Source organism: Athene cunicularia (assembly GCF_003259725.1).
Source record: "Athene cunicularia isolate RWA chromosome 1 unlocalized genomic scaffold, athCun1 chr1_part1, whole genome shotgun sequence".
NCBI lineage: Eukaryota > Metazoa > Chordata > Aves > Strigiformes > Strigidae > Athene > Athene cunicularia.
In genome coordinates, this window is record NW_020799091.1 from 18255831 (window position 1) to 18276029 (window position 20199).

General features: G+C 41.5%; 1 protein-coding gene across 1 annotated transcript in view; it reads right to left on the bottom strand.

The window, feature by feature from the left end:
• LATS2 (large tumor suppressor kinase 2) overlaps positions 1–20199 on the bottom strand; it is a 47211-nt gene that overhangs the window by 14838 nt on the left and 12174 nt on the right. The window lies entirely within an intron of this gene.

Consider the following 20199-nt stretch of genomic DNA (forward strand, 5'->3'; position numbering starts at 1 on the left):
CACCTGAACACAATGAAGCTTTACTCTTTCACAGATGCCACAAGAAGCTACTTAGGCAGGGGTTGATTTCTGCTGACTAGAATCAATGGGGAAGAAAGACTGTTTTCAGTACAGCTGGGACATCATTCACTATCTCTCTGCAAAATGACAAGGCAGACCAAACTGCATGTGGCATTGTTAGTCTTCTTAGTTGTGTTTTACTGGGCACACATCCATCACTGAGAAGTTAATATGGGTGACAGACATACAACCTGAAAACTAAAACTGGGGTAAATACGGATGTTCTAGTTAAACTAACACAACGATAGTTAACATCCCCTGCTCTACAGCCCGCAAGTCACACTCTCCTGCAGTTTGTTTATACTTTTAATTACAGCTCAAGTATACAGAATACCTTTCAACAATGACTCTAGCCTCTGGTCACAAACCCTCACAGGGCTGCACAGTCTTTTCTGAAGTGATAGAGAAACTGAAATCCAGAGCTTTAATACTTAATTCAACTCACCCATTAAGAAGTTAGATATTTTGTCAAAAGTAGTTGCTGAGAACCTTTCTATAATCACCTCCAAAAGGCAATTCATCAAATAGGTATAACAGGAGATACACTGACCTTTGGTGAAAGAAGATTAGTGATTTGAACCAAACTCCTAGCTCTTAGAAGACTAAAGACAGATTAAATGAACATCACCATCAAGGCCTTGCCTGCAAATATCAGTATCCTATTATCCTGCCACTTTACTGCCATTTTTAGGATAATTCTGTCACTGCAACCTGCCCACTGAGTACTTAATCAAATGGAGTTTGTGCCTTCCTGGCTTGGCTTACCAACCGCTGATGTGATGGCCAGGTTGGCACAAGTGCGCTGCTCTCCCATGGGTCAGTTCTGCACACAAGCTAACAGTCAGGTAGCCCCAACATATATGTCCCTTCCAGTATCATCTGGAGAAAACATCAGCTTTGCTGGACTGAACTGCAAGTACATGTAACATACTCGCTAATTGTTTACTTAGCAAAGGAGGATCATCTCAGATGACACTAATTCACACTTAGCACAGAGCTACATGATGGCACTTGGCATCTTGATTTGCTTAGCTCAGCCCCCTCCTACTCCCCCCCAAATGGCAGCATTTTCTCCATTACTCAGAGGTTCTGCTTAGGGAATAGCTATAGCAAGTCTGAATATTTTTCATACAATTTATGACTCATAATTCATAGAAAGGCAGTAGTTGGTTTCACATTTCCTATAGCTGAAATATTTCACTGGCATCAACACATTACTAAGGGCAATTTTAAATCAACAGAAAACTATTATGTATGAAGGAAGGAATTTCCCACAATGTTTTTTTCCTCTCTTTCTTTCTTTTTTCTTCTTCTGGATGTATTTCTAAAGTATTAGCAAATTTGCATCCTCGTGCTCAGCATTCTCATCATCCAGGGACTCTGGGCTTTACAGCCCAGTTCCACAGGGCTGCTAACATACTCTGCCCATTTACACCAGCTTTAGATCACAAGTCCTAAGATTTCCTAAACCAAATGTGCTCCATACACACATTTGGGCTGGCTTGGATTTTTTTTTTTGGTTATGTCTGCAATGCAGTACCAAGAGAATAAATGCTCGTACAATCCATTTCTCTCTCTTAGCTGTGTTGGCTATATACAATTTGAAGGGGCTAAAATAGGTTAGTTTTTTATCACCAACGTAGTGATATAATCTCTGAAAACAATCCTTTCCTCCCTGCTATACTGTGGCACTCCTTTCTCCTCTTGCCAATGCCTGTCAGAAAAGCAGAGTAAAAATGACACTGGTCTATTTGAAGCCCCATGTTCTACCTTCAGCAGATATGTTAGGGGTTTCATATTTAAACTTCAGCTGGAATAATGGGAGGAGAAAAGCCCAACACATTTCACTGTGGGCTGTATAATAACCTAAGAGGGTCAGCAAGAACTTGGGACCAGCAGATGTGTCACTGGCAATCTCACCCCCGCAAGCCCACAGTGCCACAGCAGCCCTGTGCTCCAGTTCACTGCCTCTCATCTTTCATTAGGTCAGCTTCTACTCTCCAAAGGTTTTCTCATTACATACCCTGTTTGCTTAGCATTTAAATTACTGCTGGAAAAAATTAAGTAAGTTTTTTTGTGGTTCGAAAGAACACCTGTGATGCTCCTGTACACCATCCCATAGCTTTGGCACTTTTCCCCATAGCTATCATGAGACACAAATAGCCCTAGTTTCTGATGCTGGTTCACAAAAGCCTCGCATCACCTCCAAGCAAATGGAGAGTGACCAACAAAAAATACACATTCCGCATAAAAAAGGAAAGGGTTCTTCTCAGAGGCAGATCACATAATCATAATTCTCCACCCAGGAGACAAATCCCTCTGGGGGTATGAGATACTCCAGGAGAATGGAGGGCAACAAGAAGCTCCAGCATGGTTATAGCTGGCCTTTTGTCAACTCTACACTGTTTTTCCTACTACCATCCTCCACGCCCACAGCTCTCTCCTCTCTGGCAGCCACCTGAAAAGTGCTCCACTCATTCCAGCAGCTTTTCATGAGGGAGGGGGGAAAAGCTGAGGCATGGCTGAGGGTTATGGAGGGTGTGCTCTGTGCCCAAGGTGGCTGCTGGCTAATGGGGCATGGTGGCCCTCTCCTTCCTACATGCAATGTAGCGATGAACTCTGCTGAGTGAGGGAGCATGGCTGAGACAGGCAGTGAAGGGCTGGCCTCAGGAACCTGATGAAGGGAAGCTGGTTCCCCACTGCAGCAGGGGCCAGAGCCTGGGCTGCATCTGCTAGAAATCGATATAAGGACTGTTTTGAAGGATGAGAAGGGCAAAAGATCAATTAGGCAGTATCAGTGATTATAACTGTTGGAGAGAAGAGGCTTAAGTGAAATGGAAGGTGTTTGTGAGAAGAAGTAGAATGGCTCAAGAAGAAGAGAAATTAATGCCAAAATCTTGAAAAGTGATATTGTAGACAGTAGAACAGCTGAGGAAATAAGAGGGCAAGGATAAAAGTGCATAGCTCCACTGACACGGAGAGAGCTGTCTTGATTTTACACCACTGCAAGGTAAGTATGTTTTAGAAAGAGAAGGGAAAAAAGACCAGAAATGAGACATGGAAAAAAAAAAAAAAAGTGCTCAGAGCCATATCCACACCAAAACATTCAAGTAGGCAAGGGATCAAATCCAGCTCCCACTGAGGTCAACAAAGACTTCCATTAACTGCTAGGTACACTGCATCAAGCCCTCTGCTTCAGATTGTTTCCTTTTCACCAGGCCAAATGCTGTCAGCCGCAGTATGGTTTGAGAAACCTGGCCGCTGGCTGCATTCTGCTAACCCCACAGCCAGCTGTCAGGCTGCAAGGAGAAACACAAGCCACTGGCAGCGTGTACATAAACCACAAGGGAACAGACCGGTCCCGGCCCCAACTCATTCTTTGCATTCTGTCTACTCCCTTCCAAGGATTCAGACTTTTATGCACCTTTTAGCTTTCAGACATCACTAGCTGTTGGTGAAAAATGAAAAGCAGAAGTAGTAAAGGTGAAAAGCTACACAGGAAAAATGTGCTTTTACAATTAACTCTAATAATGTTACAGCTGCAATAGTAAAATGAGGTTTCAGTGGTCAACTGTGGTTCTAGACAGATGTAATGGAAAACCAGTTAGGGCATGAACCACGAAACAGACTGAGGCAACTCTGCAAATTTGTGGGTTCACAGACAAAAATGGGGAGCAGGTGTTTCGCAGCTAGTTCCTACAGTGGGCTACCCAAACCAGACAGCTGCAGGGTCAACATGCTCTCTGCTACTTCCCCAGTCTCACACTGGTAGAAGGCAGCTTTCCAACAGATTTCATGATTTTGCTAGAAGGAAGGCCACCTTTGAGCTCAGATGCTCAACAGGGAAAATCCTTGTTTGATGGTAAACAGATATTTGGATGTGTGCATATACAGACTTCATCTCACTCTGTGTTCTGTAGGCAATGTGAAAGGCTTTCCCCATTTTACCCTCCCGCCTGGCTGTACTCCACCAGAATTGGCAGCGGCTTGCGTTCTTGCTGTACTACAGGGTTGTCCAGCAACATTTTTCATTCAGAAAGCTCCTTGTTGCCAAGATGTATTTATCATCCAAGTGAAGATTGCACAAGAGGTTACAATAAGTAAGACTTTTTCCCAAGAACATTGTGTCTGAAGGAGACAATAGATCCTCCAGGATTTGGCAAGGGTAATTAATTGTTAACAACAACAAAAATTAATTACTTGCTTTCCATTCACAAAGAAGGATGGGCGACAGATGCAGGAAACAGATACAGGTTCCCTGCGGAAGGGAAGAAACTAAAGCTCATGCCAGAAGAGATGATCCAGAATTGATTAGAAACCTTTCTGCGATAGCCCACCATTGTAGGAAATTTCATTCATGATTTTAAACATTCAAAATCTAAGAAATTCAGGAACAATGTGTACAATATGCTCTGTCAGGATTGTTGCAGCCCCACTGAACAGAGAAAATTATTTTTAATATTCTCTCTCTGTAATTATTCTCTAGGTGGACGCTTCATCCAATTTTGTATTCTACTTTTGTTTTGCCTGTTTTCAGGTTGCTAACATCAGGGGCTAAATTTTGCCCACAAATTCCCATGCCTAACTATAACCCTGAATAAAATATTCTAGCCACATAATGAAGAAGCTACCCTGAGAATCACTAGCACTCTTCAGTTTTAGTGTATCGAAAAGGCAGGAGGAAATCAGCACTGGCAGAAACCTACTGAGTGCCCATTTGTTTGCCACAAGGTCACTTAGACCATTCATAAACCATGTAACCCATTCAGAAACTAACAGAGATCTACCCCATGGCTAGTTAAGTGTTCTGCCCCCACTGCTCCTGGTACAAAGTTCCTCCAAAGCTCTCCTGATTTGGAGGTGATAAACCTCCTTCTTACTTTTAGCCTAAATTATGCAGGGTCAGTTTATTCCCTCTGCCTTTAGTTTCAACTGTCTTTTAACTTCAGCAGCTCTGCTATTATCTAGAGACCAAGCCCCCTTCATCCTAAAGGATGCTTGCATCTTGGCCTCCTGGGCTAAAAACCCAACATTCTTTGAATTTTCTCTTGTAAAACAGGCTTTTCACTCTCTTTATCACTGTAGTAGCCCATCTCTCTATCAAAAAAGATCAGACTGTGACATGGTTCTGTTAAGAGCTCCACACACTGTGCAAACAGTGGTGGAAAAATTATGCTTGTGGTAAAGTCATTCCTCTTCTTTGTTGATTTCAGCAGAGGAAGTTTGAGTTTGGGGTTTTAATCCTGGCTTTTAGTCCTTGCTTGCAGGGTTTCTACCCTTTGTGCTCCTGAATTTATTTTCAGTTCTGGTAGCAGTCCAGCCCTTAAGGTCATCCATTATTTTGGTAGGATGCTCCAGCCCTGCTTTGCACTGACTGCATTCCTACTTCACATTGTCAGAGTGTTTCCTTTTTTTTTTTTTTTTTTTTAAATACCATAGAGTACATAAGTTGGTACATATTAGTACATAAAGTTGAGGCAGACAGAGAAAGAATATGGGTAGGTGGTGAAATGTGTCACTAAGTCACATAAACATAAAAAAAAAATGGACAGTAAAGTAGGAATTGGAAATTACAGGTAAGGAACAACTTTAACAAGAGAAGGTTTTTATATAATGTTTTCAAGGGTCATTTGAAGAACTAACGGAGTATGCCCAAAAGATAGAAGAAGGATTCTGGACATGATACAATGCTCTGGTAAATGTCCTATCAGAAGAAAAACAAAAACAAAACTAACATCACACTCCCTGCTATGCCACTGCTCATTCTCCTTACCAGCAAACTCTTTAATTTATTTAGCTAGTCACCTACAGAAGGTAGATGTATTTACTATTCTGTATTTGTGCAGCATCCAGTATAACAGGGTCCTGCTATTGTTCTGCTTATTGCAATATAACAACTTATTATTAAAGTAATGTAATTAAGTCCAGCCCAAAATTATTCTCCTGGGTCCCAGGTTAGAAACCCTCACATCGCTACCACCACAAACCAACCCTGAAATAAGATTACCTTAATCCTCTAAACACCAGGACATGGCACATTTCCTACAGCTATGGAAAGAATGAGGCAAAATAAAACAAAAGTAACTAGAGATTGAGAAGCATCTTTTGATGATCAAGATTACAGCTGTTCAAAATGTCTCCAGTATCCTTCCAGATTTAAAACAGCTCTGGATTATTAAAAAACAAACAAATGAACCAGAGAAATGAAATCAACATTTGAAATTCATCACATTAGTTTTTGTATTCTACCAGCCCTAGAGCTAATACAAAGCTCCTTCACAAGTATCACACACACAAAAAAAAAATCATCAAAATAAAAGGGCCATCATGACACCTCTACTGTTTTTTCTTGGCTGCTTTTCCTTAAGTTCATGACTAATCAAAGCTATTTAAGTTCTTTGAAGTGAAGAAAAAATACTCTGAAGACTTAGCAGCAGGGTACTTATAAAGAACAACCACCGTAACACTTTCACCAACTTGGAAAGGGCAAGAGAGAAAAAACCAAGACTTGAGAACAGCAACTGGAAATATGACACAGCTCCTTAGCAGGTGCCTCAAAAGGCACCAGTTACATCAAAATACTTTTTAACACTATGTAATTTATATCAAGTAGCAGCACACAACTTCCTTTGGTGTTTTTTTTGTTGTTCTTTTAAGTAAAAAAAAACCCCACCCACTGCAGCTCCTTTTAAGACACACTGTGTTTGGCCACGTGTGTTTCATGAAGGATGCCTACCATTTTACACTACAGTCCTTGTGTTTCACGAGTTGTTCAATTACAGCTTTTAGCATGAAAAGGAGAGATACAAACTTCAGGCCATAAGCCAATCCAGGGTCCCAAAGTTAAGACATTTGGAAATAAACCAAGCATGGCTGTTCAACATATTTCCAAACAAATGCTTGTGAAGTGAAAGGAGTATTTATAACAAGGCATCTCCAGACACAGAGCATGTATGTAAACACTTCAAGAAGCTCTGATGAACTATTCAAGAGGTGCAATGTTTAAAGAAAAAAACACACATGCATTGCCATGTCAATTTTCAAATCCAACCAGAACATTTAACCAGATAACTCTTGTTGATGTCCCAGAGAGTACATGTGTGTACATACAGACATGCATGTAGATACTACATGCGTGCATGTCTGTGTAAGTGATTTTGTTGAAATTAATCTAATTTCAAGTAGGTCTGTGAAAGCAATATATTAAAAAAAAGACATGACACCTTTCATGAAGAAATAAGGCTCTTATTTGTGTCACCAGTCAGACAAGTAATTTATTCATATATATTTATAATTACATTTATTATAGCATTTCTGGAAGCACATCAGGCACTCTGGAAAGGATTTGGAAAGAGATTTGCCTGCAGGAGACTGGAAGAGGTCCTGCCCCAGGCAACAAACCTGCACTCTGCATGAAGCTCAAGTGCCATAAAAGAATAGTTACAAACAGGCAAGGAAAGTGAAGCCACAACAGTAACAACAATAATGAAAAAACGGTGAAAAGAATCAAAAGCCATCACAAATACTACTACTTTTTTTTTTTTTTTTTTTTTTTTTTTTTTTTTTTCCTTCCCAACCAGGACACGGGCACGAGAGGAAGGGAAGCAGAGTGCAGAGAGTCCCATCACAGAGGCAGCTTAATGGACAGACCTGAGGAACAGTGACAAAGAGCCTGTTCTCCCTGTCCCCCGGCCTTGGAAAAGCCATCTGTGGCTGAAGATCTGGTGGTAGAAGCCTTGTTTCCCTAGACACTTGGTGGAGAGTGTGACACTGTTAGCACCCAAGATACACAGTGACTTGCTGCCTACCTCAAAGGCTCGAATGACCCTTTCTGAAGGCACACTCTTTCCCTCAACTTTTTGAAAGAGTACAGGCTCCTGATTTAGCAGTCAAACCTGGCCAATAGTAATAAGCAGAAGCAGTATGTCCCTGAGTACAGAATGTCTCCATTCTGGAAAACACACACCCTGCTTCAGATCCAACATCAGAACAGAGGTGTAAGGAGTGAGCACACAACATTCAGTTTCAAACATATGCAGTACACCAGGACTGTCTATATATGAAAATTCACAGGTCAGGTTTGCATTAATGGTAAAATAAAGAAGAAAGGAATGTATGTATTTGTACGTCTTCACTGCTCGAGTTATCTCCTAGCTGCACAAAATCCCTTCTACTGTAATGGCACCCAAAGCCTTCTGCACTGTGCTGAGCCCGACACAAACACAAGGGAAGAATCCTATTCTAAAAAGGATTTCTAATTTAAAACAGAACAAACAATTGTATATACAGCCATAACTGTTCCTCATTACTCTTTAAGTCTGCTCATTGGAGAGCTATTTAAACTATTTAAAGTTCAGTCTAACCAAATGACCCATGGCGGGTCTATCAACAGACAGAAAGTTTTATAAATCTCTCCTAATCTTTCCTCAGCACTGGAGCACAGGGAACTCAAACCAGGAGCACTATTATATGCTAATTCAGGAATCTTATACTGAGGCTAAATCATGTTATATAAACAGCATTTATAAATTACTGCATTGTCATGTTTATGTTACAGAGCAGCATGGAAAAGCCTTGGTTACTTCATGCATGTGTGAATGCACATGCACACACACGTGAGCGTGTACATAGCTTCTTTCCAAAGGCGCTACTTTACTGCCCTGAAATCCCCTCACTTTGGTTACAGGAAAAGGAAACTTCCCACCCTCTGGACATGGTTCATAGCAGGTTCAGCCTCAGCTCCAGTTCACTCCTGTTCCTCCTGATCGGCAGCCACTGCAGTGACCTGTACTCAGTGCCTCAGCCATATGCCTTGCACTGCCATCCAGAGGGATCCTGACAGACTTGAGAGGTGGGCCTGTGCAAACCTCATGAAGTTCAACAAGGACAAGTGCAAGGTCCTGTGCATGGGTCGATGCAAGCCCACGCACAAATACAGGCTGGGCGATGAGTGGATTGAGAGCAGCCCTGGGGAGAAAGACTTGGGGGTAGCAGTGGATGGAAAACTGAGTATCAGTCAGCAGTATGTGCTTGCAGCCCAGAAAGTCAACCTCATGCTGGGCTGCATCGAGAGAAGCGTGGCCAGCAGGTCGAGGGAGGTGATTCTGCCCCTCTGCTCTGGCGAGACCCCACCTGGAATACTGTGTTCACCTCTGGGGCCCCCAACATGAATGAAGATATATCCCTGCTGAAGCAGGCCCAGAGGAGGACCACGGAGATCATCAGACGGATGGAACAGCTCTCCTATGAAGACATACTGAGAGAGTTGGGGTTGTTCAGCCTGGAGAAGGCTCCAAGAAGACCTTGTAGCAGCCTTCCAGTATCTAAAGAGGGCCTACAGGAAAGATGGAGAGGGACTCTTTATCAGGGAGTGTAGTGATAGGACAAGGGGTAATGGTTTTAAACTGAAAGAAGATAGACTTAGATTTGATATAAGGAAGAAATTCTTCACTGTGAGGGTGGTGAGACACTGGAACAGGTTGCCCAGAGAAGCTGTGGCTGCCCACTCCCTAGAAGGCTCAAGGCAGGTTGGATGGGGCTTTGGGCAACCTGGGCTAGTGGAAGGTGTCCCTGCCTGTGGCAGGGAGGTGGGACTGGACAATCTTTAAGGCCCCTTCCAACCCAAACTATTCTATGATTCTGTGATTAACCCGTGAGGCTTAAGATTTTCTCCTGTAAACTAGGGCAAGCCACAGCACTATTCATCAATACTTTTAATACTATAAAGGTAACATAACATCCTTTTGAACTCTGAAGAAAAGGAAATAGAGGGTAATTAGAAAACAAATTCAAGTACAAGAAAATGATTTGTCCCAAACCAAAAAGCATCATCATCTTCCTGTGATGTTCACTGAAAACCACTTATAGGTTCCTGTTGATATTTTTTAATAACTAGAGGTGTTACCAAACATGCCATCCACTTTTCACACCAAACCCAACAATGGGAAAGCTCTGAGACTTACGACTGTAACTAATGAACAGGAGTTGCCCACCCGGTACTCCAAATCAAATCCTATCCACACAGCAGAGAAGTCCAAGCCAGTGGAGAGCTTGTTACCAAGACTGTATTTTGAATCAGGTTGCTAGTCTTGAATGCAACACCTCCCATCTCCCTGTTTTCTACCTTCTTTATCGTAACAGTAAAGCAGTCAAGTTGATGCAAAGAGCAGCAAATCCTTCCAGCAGCAGCACTAACAGGATTTGCCAAATGCTGTTAGCAGACAATGGTGTTATAGCCTTTATAACTAGGAGAAAGATACACATGGGGCAAGAATCTTCAAATACTCAGTCACTACTTGGTTTGAAACCTTCCTCTGGATTGGTATGACTTACATCCAGAAAGCAATAATAGATCCAGAAACAATTTAAAGACAGAATTCAGCTTGAAAAGACAAGAACAGGAAGCATTTTCCTATCACTTCTTCATAAGGTGTACTGAAATCATTAGGAGGGCAGGACAGGTGCTGTGCATTTCACCCATGCAATCAGAAAGTTTTCCCACCCAAGAGAACAGGCAGACTTCAGCCAGATTAATTCCTCCTTACTCCACACTTCTGCCCTTGTCTGACTCAGCCTATTGAAACATATAAATGTGTCCAACAGTGCTGACATTAATACCAATATAAGTATTAAAGGCCAAGTTGAGAACATTAGTAAACACTGCACCACCCAGCAAAGAACCAACACAAGTTCCTGGGAAAAAAATCTTAACATATTGCCTTCAGGAATTTATTGACTCCATTGAAATCTCACAAAGTCTCAACAGATGTAGAACAAACACAGTGAAGGGCCTTGCACAGAAGGCATCTTCAAAGCTGAACTAGAACTGGACACAACCTTGAGGGAAAGGTGCACCACAGTCGAACAGCACTGTTTCTTAAGAAAGGTGCTCCAGTATAGCTTCATTTGATCCGTACCAGGATCCTCATGCAGGAAATCCAGCCATGAATAAAAAAATGGCATCTGCTACTCTACTCCAAGGGTCCAAGTGAGTGTCCCTACACTCAGGGTGTGCAATCTTAAAAAACAAAACCAAAAAACAACCTATGCCAGACATAATGCACCTTAAATTACTAAATATATTAAGATGGCAGTTCTAACAAAAGCAACAGCTTGCTGTGCAAAGGCCAGCTGCCATTTAAATAAAGTATCCTAAAAACTCTTTTAAGTATTCTCTTGGAATCAGGTTCTTTCTCTCAGGTGGGATGTTTAGTGGTCTTAGTATTTCACACATAATAGTACACAGGGCACATTTGCTATAAGAGGAGCAGGCCGTCCCTATTGTACTCCAAACCCACTTTTCACATACTGAGCTGTCAGAACGATAGCATGACTCCTTCCTACCAGAACTCACATGTCCCATCCCCCCTCCCCTTTTTTTTTTTCTGAGACAGCAATTTCTTATTCTATCAGGGCAAGTAAACAAAGCCAGATAGTATAGCAGTTCAGTGAAAGTCTCATGATGAGCTTATTCCTCTTCATTAGCAGCAAGTGATGTGTTTGCTAATTTTACTGCTCATGCGTTAGCCAAAAATGCATTTGGCTGGCACTACATTTACAATAATGCTGTTTGTGTTTCAAAGCGTTTCTTTCCAGTGGCCACAGACACTAATATGAGTGCTTCCCACTGCTTTTCCTTCTCCTATAAAGACGCTTACATATTGAGTTGCGTATAAAAGAGGATTTTTACAAATATTCACAGAGCTTGCAAATGACTTCTTAGCCAAACTGGATACAAGGGACTTGTAAACTGGGCATTCTGATTCAGCAAGATGAGTTACGAGTTTGTTGTTCAGGAATAAAGCCCCAAAGCACAGAAAAGAATTCTGTCAAAGACCGGAAGAGCTTTTTGGTCTGCAAAAGTCAGCTGTTCCCCAAAGTCACATGGTGCTGCACATTTGCTATGTTTTAGTACTGTTTATTGCATTTTTCCATATCCAACTCTACAAACTGAATTTTACATTTATTCCTGTTAAAGGTGCCTCTGTCCTTTATACTGAGTGCTGCCTACTTAAGGCATTACAAGTCTTCTTATATTTAATGAGATTTTAACATTTAAAGAGTGATACTCCTATCCCCTCTTCTTTTAACTTATTATATGGTGGGGTTTTTTTTAAGTTTTAAGCCACTAGAACTTTCAAGTGTTATTTTAAAACCTCTTATCCAAGGCAAGAAAAATTCAGGTAAAAACAGTAAATTAAGTCACCCATTCATATTCAAGGTCAAACACAATTTTCCAAACAAGGTTCAAGCATATTTCTTATATGGCCTTCAGAAGTTTAGGAGAGTTTTGTTCCCCCTAATTTTTCTTTGGGGAGTACTTTAATAGAGCTATGAAACTTCCAAGATATCTGGGTGGAATGCATCACCACTGACCTGTTCTCTCCTTTGAGGATTTATACCACAATGGGACCCCAACTGACATCATGCAGTAATGCACAGTCCAAAAAAAAAAAAAATATATATCTGAGAAATATAGCTCCACTGTGAGACAAATGAAGGTTACTTCTCTCTCAGCCTCACAGTCCAATGCAGCATGTCTCACGTGACTGAAAAAACATCTGGGGTTTATCTTGAGATTCCTAATATTTTTCAGTACAGACACATACATAGACGCAGAATGCAAGCGTGCTGGGCAAGGCAACTTGGCATATTTATTGTTCAAGGAGTAGGAAGATGTAGAACTTTTACATACAGTATTACTTTTTAAAAAATTGTTGGCATTTTTTAGATTTATGTATTAATTGCAATGCTAGCTTTCATTTTTTCAAATTCTCATTCAAAAATATAAAAAAGGCATTTCACTTTTAACATTTTAAAATCAATATGCTCAACCTTGTAATATAATACACTCAAACTCTGCAGCACTAGGGATTTCATTAGACATTTTCCAGAAGTCTCCATGCAGCGCTTACTTTTATTAACTCTATCAAATACACATGTATAACCACACGTCCAAAAGTAAGAATTACTAAACACCACTGACTGCCACTTAATGGATTTTTAAGACTACAAAAATACCCTTTTATACTAAACACTTTATATGACTGTTAGTCACTGCAGCCTTCTGCAGTCGCAAGATAAAACTCTCAATTCCACCAGTGCTAGAGGCAAAAAATAAAAAGAGAAAAAACCCCAGCTGGATAAAATATCTTAAGGTCAGACTTTTTACATGTAAAGCAGCCGCAGCAAAATTATTCACATTCTTAACACATAGCTGACCGGGACAAGATTCCACAGAGAGGTAAACAATTCCCCCAAGAGAGCAGCTGAGTCTTCCTCAGCTGGGGACCTACTTCGGGGAGGGAGAAATGCCCACTGGGATCCCCAAAACTGACCAGAAGTGGGAAGAAATTGAAGGACTGTTTCTGCTCCATGGTAATGCTTCACACAACTGCTCCTTTTCTCTGTTCAGTGAGAATACAAAAGTGTAAAAATAAGTAGATAAATACATAAATAAAAATTAAAGCCAGTTAGTAACACACACTTTAATCAATGTCCTAGAAGAACCTTGTAAGCAGACACCCAAGTCCAATTCAACACAGAAGAATATGGGAAGAAATATTAGATAATATTTAACAGAACAACTGAAAGGAATACAGGCTTTGCTTTTATTGAGTAATTATTTTCAAAACTATCTTTTGAAAGTATAAAACCATTTCTTTCTAAGTTTCCACAATATCTCTCTTGAATTGTCCTTTTCTAACTGGTATTTCCTTAGTAGTATCTTTACTCACTTCACCTCAATGCTATTTCTGTTGGCTACCAGCCAAGTGGCACACTTTAATAGTCAAGACACACAGTACTGAAAAAGCATCTTTCTCACTCCACTCCATTTATGTGCAAAGGCTGTGATATGTATTAGGTTGTTGTAAGAAAAGAATTCCTCTTGCAAGATCCTCCTCAATGCCATCCCCTTAACATTAGTATCTCCTCACAAACCTGCCATCAGCCATCAATGAAATAATTCCTTTCAGCATTCATAACTTAGTATTCACATACTATCTTCCAGCTGCAAGTGTGTCAGCAGAAAACTAATTCTTCCACCTTGCCCCTGTTCCCTGCGTTGGAGGTATCACCTGCCTCCCTCTTGCCTGACCACTCTGTGGGACGGTCGCGCCAGAGCTGGGTTAGCACAGACCTGTGATTTAGCTGTTAATGCTACCTCAGCTCATTTTGACCCAAGTGAGCTAGGGTTAACTCCAGCAGCAGCTCCGCTGGGACAGTAAGACCTGGGTGGGAGGAGGAGTAAGAAAAGGCAGCACTGAGCAGATGGCCATCTCTGGAGCACAGCTGGAAGGAGAAGAGCACGTGAGCACATTCTGAGCTTTCTCTCGGCATTTCCTCTGATGGTGGTTGACAGCCAAGGCAGCTGCCGCCGCTCTCAACTTTTCTGCTCCTTTCTGTGCACTCCCGCCACAGCCCCCAATTGTGCTCGTGTCCCTCCCACCATCCCCCAAAAGATATTTTTAACCTGGATCGGTTTCCCTGATCAGTCACCGCTCAGCTCCACAAACACTGCTGGCACAGCCTGCGGGAATGAACCGGGGAGGAACGAGCAGGAAGACGGGCAGCTCTGGCAGCATCACCAAAAGCTGCTCTCCTGGAGCCCCAGCCCAGGAGTCTCCTCTCCTCCCCTCAGATCACACCAACCTACAAACTTCCCAGGTGAATGGAATATACTTGTGATATCTCAGACCATAAGGTTTGGGGTTTTTGTTTCCTCTATGCTGCCTTAAGAAAGTTTTTAATTGCAGCACGCTGGTGTCATATTAGGTTTAACAAGCTAATCCCTCTCTTACTTGTGCAGTTATCACCTAATATTTCAAGGCAACAACAGGACATTTTTCAGAAATAGATTTGATCATCTTAAAAAGATATAGCCAAGGGGAAACAGTCTTACATGACAGGCTATAAATCAACATGTTAGACAAGTAATTTTAAACCACAGGAGGAAGAAAAAAACCCTCACTGTATCAAGCCAATAAAATCCCTGTAACAATGACTCTAGAAGATATTGGACCTATTCCATAACAACTGTATTTCTTAGGAAACAGTATTCTGAAGTCTGAACTTGATTAGATTCAAACAAAGGAGAAGGAGGAATGCGGAGCAGAGGACATGATTCCACTCATCCTTGCTCCACAGTTGAAGTTTGAGGAGGAAGTTTGAGAATGCAGATAAAGAAGCTGTTCCCTTGACCCAAGTCACTTAGTGTAGCTCCCAGTAATCCTACCAGTGGATCAGTGTTCCTCACCTCCCTCTTTCAAAACTTCACTTGAACTTTTAGGAGACTGTTGGTTTCCAATGCTCTCAACCCATGTCACCTGATAGGAGAACAACTGGCAATTGTTTTCCAGGCTTCATTATTATTATTATTACAGCCCATGCTCAGTTGCATGAATACTATTCTGAGATCTTTAAGGATGCAAAATATTAAGAAACCAGTAAGAGACAAGTAATCACTTTTCCTTCTTAAGAAAAAAACAGTCTTTGAAGTGAATGTGTATTCTACAGCAAAACCACACTGGTCAAAATTCTTCTTGAATATTTCAGATATAGAACAAAACCTGGGCAGTGCTTTGATGAGTAACACTAGCAGTAACAAGCACAATGCTATATGGCATAGAAGGGAGGCTGCATAATACAGAGTTCCAGAAACTAAGGCTCAGCAATGTGCAGTAGTACACAGGTGAACGTCTTGGTTTCTGAAGGAAGTAAAAATCCCACAGTTTCTATGCACCTCTTTGACAAAACTGCCAAAGGTAAGGATATATGTCTGGTTAGACAATAAAGTTCCAAGTTTCTAAATTTCCCCTACAAGAATTAGGTGTAGACAGTACTACTGGTTTCTAACCTGTGTGGAGGTTGCCAGGTACTGTTAAACAGATGTCATGGCATCACACCACACTGCAGGTTCATGAGAAAATCTATGTTCATGCTCCTTGAGCATGCCAAGCCCAAAACAAAGCTAAACCTCCATGGTAATGATACAGGGTGATGGTCGCTGTATTGTGATGACCGAGTTCAACTATACCAGCAAACTACGAGAGGTCATCTTGGAGTAATTTCTGTAGCTCCAGAGAAATACTCCTTCCTCACTTCTACTGTGTGCATCGTACTTGGGCTCCTGTCTGTGTGCACACTGCCTTGGATAATGCTGTGAGACAGAATTACAGATGCAGTGATTCCTGAACAGCAGTGTTCCAAAGACACGGATTCCAAGGTCAGCATTCACCTCCTGGAACAAGCATTGCAACTGTCTAGTCCCTTTCTCCAAGGCACCCACCAGCTCTTAAAATCACTAACATTATAATCAATTATTTTTAACCAAGCCTTCCAGTATCTGGCACCACATTCAGAGACCAACCACAGAGGCCAATGATAAGCAAGCTTAGAAGTATCTCTGTGTGTGTGTGTGTATATATATATATATATATGTACATATATACAATTATGTGTGAAAACATGAATTTAGGCAATTTTTTTCCACAACTGAAATTTATATGATTTATGTTCCAGAACATGCAATATCTGAGATGCTGGAACTATCTGAAGTATTGCCATGCAAAGAAAACTAATACAGTCAAAGTAGTTCCATATGCAGCCGATTACCTGAATGACTATAATGATTCTTGTATATCAATTCTAATACTTTTCAACTTCCAGATTGTCTCTACAAGAGGGTAGAGCTAAGAATCTAGAGTAGAAGTACCCTAATCTATAATAATCTGACAACCTACATCTTAAATAGGATCTATGTCTATATATGTCTTAAATAGGATCTATGTATTTCAATGCTCCCATCTAAGCAATCTATCTGCCAAGCAACTTCTGCACTTTCTAACCTGAAGCATACAGGCTGGGACATCCCACCAGCTGACTACTCATTTACTCCTGCTCTAAACATTTATACACTTTTTCAATACAACCTCAAGCTCTCCTCTTGAAGAACATTAAGTAAGCAGACAGTAAGAATGAGAAGAGGTATCACAGAATCACATAATCAACTATGTTGGAAAGGACCTTGAAGATCATCCAGTCCAACCATTAACCCAACACTGACAGTTCCCAACTACACCAGATCCCTCAGCGCTATGTCGACCCGACTCTTAAACACCTCCAGGGATGGGGACTCCACCACCTCCCTGGGCAGCCCATTCCAACGCCTAACAACCCCTTCTGGAAATAAATATCTAGTCTAAATATCCATGTGATATTTAGACTGTGAAAGATATTTAGACAATGAAAGCACTGAATATCTTTATCCTTTTATCTTCTCTGTGCCGCAACCTTCCTATATCTCTACCCTAGAAACATCAATTCTGGCTGTAATGTCTTCTGGGTAGAGACCTCATTTTTCGCAATGATGCTGCACACAGCTTTACCGCAATGCTGGTAAAACAGTAGCTTTGTATTTGATTATCACTGTAATGGAGCAATGCAAATGTGAAACCCAAGGTGAACAGTAAAACTCTTGTTAGCAATTTACACTCGTAACACAATCCATACCACACAAAGCTTTTCCCAGTTTCTAAGACGCAGTTCATAGACCAAAGATCCTGTCCTGCCAGAAAAGGTACCATCATGTTTTCTTGAAATGTCATTACAAATGCTTGGAAAACTCTGTGGACACCAACATCGTAATTTAGAGAAGAAAGAAGGAAAATACCAGGTACTCTTCAAATTATAGGAATATCTTAACCGGTTATTCATTATCACATACATCTGGGTTTAACCATCCATGTAATCTGAAATCCAAGCTACCAATATTAAATTCATTTGAACTGATTTCCATTTAAGGCCAAAATCTGTGCCAAAACCTAAGTCTAAGTAAATGGACTTAGCATGTGTGTACTGGTGGAACAGGAGGGCTCTTTTACTGCTCTGGCAGTATAAAGCTCTGGCCTGATGAAATCAACCGGAATTTTGCTGCCGATTTAAATGAGGACAGAATTTCAGCCCAAGAATCTTCACCTTCCAGCATGGTGGGGCTGGGGATAGTCTCAGCCTAGATATGCACAGTTGATCTGCAACCCCAAACACACTACTCTTCCCAACTTTCTCATCTCGCTGCACTCTGCACAGCGGTGCTCAGAGAACAGACTCAAGTACTACCAGAAACTCAGATTGCACAGGCTCTTCACACTTTGTCTGCTGACCCAAGAATCCAAGGGACCCTCTGTTGTTGCAGGTGGGGTCTGAGGAAGGAGAACACTGTTACTCAGTAGCTGATGAAATGAAAAGGCCTCCCCACTCCCCTCCCCAGCACTTCCTGCAATGCTCCATACACTAAAGTCATATACCACTACAAGCTGGATCGCAGCTCAGTGCATTCCACTGCACTTTGTCACGCTTCCCTGACCGATACTATGCCAAAAATGACTAGCTTTAACAGTTCTCTGGTGAATAAAAGAGCTTTTGCAACTCTGAAACAGAGCTGAGTTTTTAATTCATGTTAAATCTGCTTTTCTGTTCTGAAGGAACATTTTTAATGCTGCCTGTAACTCCTTTTCTGTGCTTTTTTCTTACTTCTATAGTGACTTTTGTGAAGATAAAGGGAAAATTCAAGCTGACTTTTTAAAAGTCTTGAAGAGACCTCTAAAATATGCCTGAAGGAAGTAAAAATATGAACTAGCAAAATACAAAGATGAAAAAGATCCCATCATGTTCATATAAATCTAGAAATACATGGCAATGAGCCAGAAGATTCACAAGACAGCTACCATAGAGGACAAAATCCAAAGTACAGCTGGACTATATAAACAAGCATAGAGCAACATTATCCAAGATTTGCACATTTACTGTTTATTTACTCAGTACCCAACTGAGCAGAGTCTTGTGGAATAATACAGACTGCTCCTGCAAACATCCCTTCTACTGAGATACTCTAAGCACTTGTAGTTATTGACCATGCCCTAAGAAACTTACTTCTGTAATCTTTTATTCAAAACTCATGCCTACAATTACCAAAAGAACGTGATTATGAGAAAACTGTAAAACTGACATAAGTACCAAACAGGGTAAAGTGCTCATTATGTCAATGCTTGGCTCCCATCCATAGCAGAATACCAGCATGTTGCATGTGCACCCAAAAAAGGGATCCCAATTCTCTCCAAGCCAGTTAGCTTTGCTCAGCACATCAAGAACTGTTGCTGGTTCCAGCCCATTTTTGGAACAGAGGGTTTCACTATCCAACCCCATCTCCAGGCTGACCTGGAAATATGCCTACCCTGATTGCTACTCGCGTATGGAAATAATAAAGCTATTTTTACATGAAAAGAAAATCCTTTATTTTCCCAAAAGCAAGAACAGCCATTGCAACAAGCATAGAAACCAATCGTTTAGAACAGAGGAGGGTGTTACCTAAAAGTACAAAAAGCAATTAAGCCTTGTGAGCTGAGCATGTAGGCAGGATGAGGGGTTAAGCATGACTTTAGACAGCAAGCACACTGAAAACACCGAAAAGAGGGAAGTAGGGAGGAGAAAAGCAAAGCAATCTGGAGCTTTTAAATTCAATAGCTGGGGAGGTGGGGAAGACGCCTCTCCTCCTCTGCAGCGCCTGCCAGCTAAAGAAAGCAGCCCTCACTCACTGTGGGGGCACAGCTGGGAACCCCGTGCTGCTTTCCCTGATGTGCAGGGAGCAGCTCTGGCTCAGGCTGCTGTTTCTTCCACACTGCAGAGCTGAAAAAAAGAACTTTCCTAACGCCTGAGCATGAGCCCTCACTGAACACACGCTGATGTTGGTCGTGCAGACGGCTTGGAGGCTGAGACCAAAACAGCACTTCAGTGTGCATGATTAAAATTTTCAGCCTCAAAACTACATCCAATTTGCAAGGCAGATACTTCATTAGCACTAACATTCCTCCAGTTAAAACAACCGTTTTGCTATTAATAGCTGAACTCAGCACTACCAGCTCTGTGACCCAATTGCCCTCCTCCCCAAGTAAATGCCAGACAGCATCTTCTCTGCTCATACATCCAGTTCCTGCTTTTTAGCAGGGGCTTCATTCTTCTTATGCTTCCCATTTGCCCTCATGATTGTCAGTTACCACTTTCCTGTCAAGAGTTTAAACCTCAGCAGTAATACCTCCTCCATCCATCCATTAGCTGCCACAATTTCAGAGTCGGGGGGGTGGG